Source organism: Bradysia coprophila, assembly GCF_014529535.1.
Source record: "Bradysia coprophila strain Holo2 chromosome X unlocalized genomic scaffold, BU_Bcop_v1 contig_12, whole genome shotgun sequence".
NCBI classification, from domain to species: domain Eukaryota; kingdom Metazoa; phylum Arthropoda; class Insecta; order Diptera; family Sciaridae; genus Bradysia; species Bradysia coprophila.
In genome coordinates this window covers 3,453,243-3,460,737 of record NW_023503293.1, presented here as the reverse complement: position 1 = coordinate 3,460,737, position 7,495 = coordinate 3,453,243, and the positions used below count along the sequence as shown (strand labels likewise).

The 7,495-nt window shown below is 35.4% G+C and overlaps 1 protein-coding gene across 4 annotated transcripts in view; it reads right to left on the bottom strand.

Annotated features, from left to right (window-relative positions):
* The window catches only part of LOC119067280 (probable serine/threonine-protein kinase nek3), a 193,444-nt gene that overhangs the window by 166,164 nt on the left and 19,785 nt on the right, over positions 1–7,495 (bottom strand). For all 4 annotated transcript variants that reach the window (XM_037170158.1, XM_037170157.1, XM_037170159.1 and 1 more), the window contains exon 2: positions 1,871–3,450. The gene's annotated coding sequence lies outside the window, so the exon portion shown is untranslated. The remainder of the gene's footprint in view (positions 1–1,870; positions 3,451–7,495) is intronic.

Here is a 7,495-nt window from a genome sequence, read left to right as displayed (position 1 = left end):
CTGCTAAAATAAATTTTTGCCTCCCTATTTTCGGACATTTCAATGCAACCAAAAAACTGTTATCGATGTCATTAGCCACAATTTTTATGGCAAAATAAACGAACAGCGCTAGTTACGGTACAGTTAGATAGCAATATTTGTATACCAAGTTCTCGCAAATATTAAATTGTAGAGAAAATGTACAACTGAAATGCTTTTCACTTTGTAGTTACGTGAGTAAAAGTAAACAAAATGTACGAGAAAATCCACTGTACACATATTATTCATCGCATTTTAATGGATCTCCAGAATTTATTAATGCAAAGTTCTATTTATATTGAACGTAAAACGTATATATATAACATAGTGTTAACGTCTTGTGTATAAGCATTACGTTCCACACGTATATACATTTCCATTGAATTTCCATTATTTCAGATGGTACAATAGAAATAACATTTGTTGTGTACAGGCACAACAAAATGGCTCACTGTGTGTTATATTATGCAGAAATGATAAAATTTTCTATAGTTGCACAATGTACATACACTTCATGCATAAATTATTATACTCGAAACACTTACATTATAATGCAACGTTTTCATTTGCGAAGAATTGTGCACATCTCGATTCTAAATTAGGGAATCGAATCCACTGACAATAATGATGGAAATTTGCTATGCATTTATCGTTCCATTCTCTCTAGCAAAGAGCCGATAAAAATTTGCATTGTTAGTAGCTTTGTTTTCCGCTTATGATCTCATTTTGTAATTTAAATTCATTGGCTATGAGCTTTTATCGTAAAATATATAACGTAATTATGATGATTAATCCTGACTGGGGTCAACACTAAATTTTATTTTAATCTCGTGCACCCCATGATGAATTCATCATTACTTTTATTGACATAATGCTTTTAAAACGCATTGTAATTTGACTGGTTGGATTGGGCGGTTCACCTTCCATCTACAAACGTAATGACGAGGAAGGTGTACCCTACTTCTGCTAAGTGCAATTTTTCGTTTCATGCAAAAGTAATTTGGGAACTAGAGACAAATACGTTTAATATTACGATCTTTTGTGATAAACACGTAGCTTTCCTTATTTCTGATAAATAAAAATTTCGAGAAGCGTTCAAGAACTACGTAAAACTGTGTGTTCTTAATAGAAAGTTTCAAGTTCTTCCATATAACATATAAGAAATAAGGAAAACAGAGACAATTTTTATACTTTCTTACTTTTTAAAAGCTTGAAATAAAAAATTTTAATTATTAGAATCGTAAATCACATAGGAATGAACTTTAATCTGAAATGAAAAATTTTGGTTATACGATTGACGATTCTAATAAATAACGTACCAGTTCTAGTACTTTAACTAGCCATTAGTCTAAAAACACTTTTAACTTTAACCACCTATTCCAATCGATTCCCAAGTTGTCCCTAAACTGAAGCATTGTAAATTCCAGTCATTTGTTATCAGCGAGCAAGATGTATGTTAGATCGAATGAAGTAAAATATTTCTTTTCAAACACAATATTCAAACAAAAGAAGTAACAGATTCAGTCTTGGTGAAATGTTGCTTCTACGTATTATTATTGCACGCTCCATTTCTGTAGACATAACGGTATCTACCAAAACCAAATTCGCCTAAAACAGTCAAATCCACACATAGCTGCCAAAAAGGAGCAAGACGATGATATTTGACTCACATATATATTCATAACTAAACATTGAAATGAAAGCTAGCATAGAGAGATAAGTAAACCATTTTAAGACAAAATATAATTTTGAATTTCAAATTTTCAAACATGAAAGAGATTTAAATATTTAACAATAAATCTGCATAGAGCATGTATATGTTATGTATATTAGTAATGATCCTTTTCCTTACCTTATTATAAAATCCTTTTAGACCGAATCGGAATTTCTGCTAAGGTAATCCATGCCGGAAATTATGCTTTTTCTTCGTATATTTTTTTTTTGTTGTTGCGTATTTTCGGTTATTTTATTCCGATAATTTTCTTTTCTGTTTTTCTTCTTTTCTTTTTAGAATTGAAATCAATTTTTGAAACTAGATCGTGTAAAAACTTGTATACGACAGTAACACAATATTTTGTACATTCATTTGATTAAATACAATACTTATGATTATTTGGCACATTTTCACTCATTGAATTTCATAGCAATTTTTATTAAATTTTTTGTTCATCATTTTTTCCCATTTCTTTTTATTTGAAACATTTAACTAGTATTTTACACACAATATTTATGAAAGTTCAACATTTATCTTGTTTTTTTTTTTGGTTTAATAATTACTAGATGATTAAATAAACCTAATTTGCAATTTTAATTCTTTGTTTTTTTTTAAGTATATAGAAATTTGAAATCACAAAAATTGTTATTTTGAAGAATAGAATAGCTTAAAAAAGTTACGTTTTTTTCCTTTTTAATTTTTTTATTTTATAATTTATAAAGAGGACGGTTAATTTATTTATTTATTTCATTTAATTATTTAATTATTTCTGCTTTATTTCCATAATAATTTTTTTTTATTATTATTTCACAACCACTCGAGAAAAAAGAATTTCTAAATCATCATCGTACGAGGGAAAACATTTTCACTCTTTGTTTTTAACCGTTAAGTCAAACAAAACAATTTAAAAAAAAAAACGAAAAGAAATCGAAGACATTAATTAGATCATAGTATGAAGACGTTCTGTTTATCAATTAGAACTCCGTTTTTTTTCTCTATTTTTTTTTTATTTCCTCAGAAGAAGAGAGAAATAAAAGAACAAAATTATCGCTTTGTTTATTATTTTTATATATTATGTTTTATGGTTTTATTTAAAAATCGTATAATTACTTCCCACGATTATGTGTGTGTTTTTTTTTGCTTCTTCGTTAAACTGAAATTGAAAGAAAAAATTGTTTCATATTTATTGTAATGTATACAACCATTCCTCAATTTAACATTTATTTTAACATTATAAATGTGTTTTGTGGATTGTTCAACACTGATGATTTTTTATGGTTTAATTTTTGAGCTGAGATGCGAGAATGAAAGAGCGAGAGAGTTTTAATTTCGGTTGGATTAAAATCAGTGCACACTTATTTCGGTTTTTTTTTTCTTTCTTTTTTTTCTTCTCTTTCCTTTTTTTATTAGCAACTTTTTTATCAATCTCAAAACGTATTTTAATTGGAGTTGGTTTTAATAATTTTCTTTTTTAACTTTTTTGTTTGTTTGTTATTATTATGTCGATCTTAACATCACTAAAAAGTGTGTGTTTTTCGCTACGTTACTTTCAGTAAAATATATTTTGTAAATAAATATATTCAAACTAATTTTCACAACACAATTATATCTTTGTCCATGATTTTTTTTTAAATATTTTGATTGTTAAGTTCTCTTTTTTATTAGGGTTTTCTGGTTCAGATCTAACAGTTCATTTCTGGGTTGTTGCAATGTTATTTCTGAAAATGAAAGAAAAAAGTTTTTGTTAGTTATACATTTATGGTAAAATTTTCTTCAAATAACTTTTATTAGACTAAAATTTCAAACAAAATAAATATACTTTTCAAAAGCTTAACTGATTGATATTGCTAACATTGTCACAAAATGTTTTGCTTGAAAATGTTTTTATAAGCTCACATATACATATATACATATATATGCAACGCTGGATGTGGTTTATCTTTTTTGTAACTCATCACCACAGACTAGCACACAATTTATTAGCAGTTTTCGCGATGTCTTGAAAATTTATTTTTAATTATGATTCGCTAGAGTTATTCACGTTTAAGGCCAGTTCATGGTCGCATATATCGCAAAAATGTATGCGAGTATGAACTGGCCTTAAGCCATTCATGGCATATATCGCAAAAATGTATGCGAGTATGAACTGGCCTTAAGGCCAGTTCATGGTCGCATATATCGCAAAAATGTATGCGAGTATGAACTGGCCTTAAGGCCAGTTCATGGTCGCATATATCGCAAAAATGTATGCGAGTATGAACTGGCCTTAAGGCCAGTTCATGGTCGCATATATCGCAAAAATGTATGCGAGTATGAACTGGCCTTAAGGCCAGTTCATGGTCGCATATATCGCAAAAATGTATGCGAGTATGAACTGGCCTTAAGGCCAGTTCATGGTCGCATATATCGCAAAAATGTATGCGAGTATGAACTGGCCTTAAGGCCAGTTCATGGTCGCATATATCGCAAAAATGTATGCGAGTATGAACTGGCCTTAAGGCCAGTTCATGGTCGCATATATCGCAAAAATGTATGCGAGTATGAACTGGCCTTAAGGCCAGTTTCATGGTCGCATATATCGCAAAAATGTATGCGAGTATGAACTGGCCTTAAGGCCAGTTCATGGTCGCATATATCGCAAAAATGTATGCGAGTATGAACTGGCCTTAAGGCCAGTTCATGGTCGCATATATCGCAAAAATGTATGCGAGTATGAACTGGCCTTAAGGCCAGTTCATGGTCGCATATATCGCAAAAATGTATGCGAGTATGAACTGGCCTTAAGGCCAGTTCATGGTCGCATATATCGCAAAAATGTATGCGAGTATGAACTGGCCTTAAGGCCAGTTCATGGTCGCATATATCGCAAAAATGTATGCGAGTATGAACTGGCCTTAAGGCCAGTTCATGGTCGCATATATCGCAAAAATGTATGCGAGTATGAACTGGCCTTAAGGCCAGTTCATGGTCGCATATATCGCAAAAATGTATGCGAGTATGAACTGGCCTTAAGGCCAGTTCATGGTCGCATATATCGCAAAAATGTATGCGAGTATGAACTGGCCTTAAGGCCAGTTCATGGTCGCATATATCGCAAAATGTATGCGAGTATGAACTGGCCTTAAGGCCAGTTCATGGTCGCATATATCGCAAAAATGTATGCGAGTATGAACTGGCCTTAAGGCCAGTTCATGGTCGCATATATCGCAAAAATGTATGCGAGTATGAACTGGCCTTAAGGCCAGTTCATGGTCGCATATATCGCAAAAATGTATGCGAGTATGAACTGGCCTTAAGGCCAGTTCATGGTCGCATATATCGCAAAAAATGTATGCGAGTATGAACTGGCCTTAAGGCCAGTTCATGGTCGCATATATCGCAAAAATGTATGCGAGTATGAACTGGCCTTAAGGCCAGTTCATGGTCGCATATATCGCAAAAATGTATGCGAGTATGAACTGGCCTTAAGGCCAGTTCATGGTCGCATATATCGCAAAAATGTATGCGAGTATGAACTGGCCTTAAGGCCAGTTCATGGTCGCATATATCGCAAAAATGTATGCGATATGAACTGGCCTTAAGGCCAGTTCATGGTCGCATATTATCGCAAAAATGTATGCGAGTATGAAACTGGCCTTAAGGCCATTCATGGTCGCATATATCGCAAAAATGTATGCGAGTATGAACTGGCCTTAAGGCCAGTTCATGGTCGCATATATCGCAAAAATGTATGCGAGTATGAACTGGCCTTTAAGGCCCATGTCGCATATATCCAAAAATGATGGATTGACTGCCTTCCTTCATGGTCGCATATATCGCAAAAATGTATGCGAGTATGAACTGGCCTTAAGGCCAGTTCATGGTCGCATATATCGCAAAAATGTATGCGAGTATGAACTGGCCCTTAAGGCCAGTTCATGGTCGCATATATCGCAAAAATGTATGCGAGTATGAACTGGCCTTAAGGCCAGTTCATGGTCGCATATATCGCAAAAATGTATGCGAGTATGAACTGGCCTTTAAGGCCAGTTCATGGTCCGCATTCATATCGGCCTAAATATGTCTTATCGCTATGCGAGTATGAACTGGCCCTTAAGGCCAGTTCATGGTCGCCATATATCGCAAAAATGTATGCGAGTATGAACTGGCCTTAAGGCCAGTTCATGGTCGCATATATCGCAATATCAATATGATGTATGCGAGTATGAACTGGCCTTAAGCCAGTTCATGGTCGCATATATCGCAAAAATGTATGCGAGTATGAACTGCCCTTAAGGCCAGTTCATGGTCGCATATATCGCAAAAATGTATGCGAGTATGAACTGGCCTTAAGGCCAGTTCATGGTCGCATATATCGCAAAAATGTATGCGAGTAATGAACCTGGCCCTTTGAATGTGGCCCAGTTCATGGTCGCATATATCGCAAAAATGTATGCGAGTATGAACTGGCCTTAAGGCCAGTTCATGGTCGCATATATCGCAAAAATGTATGCGAGTATGAACTGGCCTTAAGGCCAGTTCATGGGTCGCATATATCGCAAAAATGTATGCGAGTATGAACTGGCCTTAAGGCCTAGTTCATGTCGCATATATCGCAAAAATGTATGCGAGTATGACTGGCCTTAAGGCCAGTTCATGGTCGCATATATCGAAAAATGTATGCGAGTATGAACTGGCCTTAAGGCCAGTTCATGGTCGGTACCGACCATGAACTGGCCTTAAGGCCAGTTCATACTCGCATACATTTTTGCGATATATGCGACCATGAACTGGCCTTAAGGCCAGTTCATACTCGCATACATTTTTGCGATATATGCGACATGAACTGGCCTTAAGGCCAGTTCATACTCGCATACATTTTGCGATATATGCGACCATGAACTGGCTTAAGGCCAGTTCATACTCGCATACATTTTTGCGATATATGCGACCATGAACTGGCCTTAAGGCCAGTTCATACTCGCATACATTTTTGCGATATATGCGACCATGAAACTGGCCTTAAGGCCAGTTCATACTCGCATACATTTTTGCGATATATCGACATGAACTGGCCTTAAGGCCAGTTCATACTCGCATACATTTTTGCGATATATGCGACCATGAACTGGCTTAAGGCCAGTTCATACTCGCATACATTTTCCGATATATGCGACCATGAACTGGCCTTAAGGCCAGTTCATACTCGCATACATTTTTGCGATATATGCGACCATGAACTGGTTAAGGCCAGTTCATACTCGCATACATTTTTGCATATATGCGACCATGAACTGGCCTTAAGGCCAGTTCATACTCGCATACATTTTTGCGATATATGCGACCATGAACTGGCCTTAAGGCCAGTTCATACTCGCATACATTTTTGCGATATATGCGACCATGAACTGGCCTTAAGGCCAGTTCATACTCGCATACATTTTTGCGATATATGCGACCATGAACTGGCCTTAAGGCCAGTTCATACTCCATACATTTTTGCGATATATGCGACCATGAACTGGCCTTAAGGCCAGTTCATACTCGCATACACTTTTTGCGATATATGCGACCATGAACTGGCCTTAAGGCCAGTTCATACTCGCATACATTTTTGCGATATATGCGACATGAACTGGCCTTAAGGCCAGTTCATACTCGCATACATTTTTGCGATATATGCGACCATGAACTGGCCTTAAGGCCAGTTCATACTCGCATACATTTTTGCGATATATGCGACCATGAACTGGCCTTAAAGGCCAGTTCATACTCGCATACATT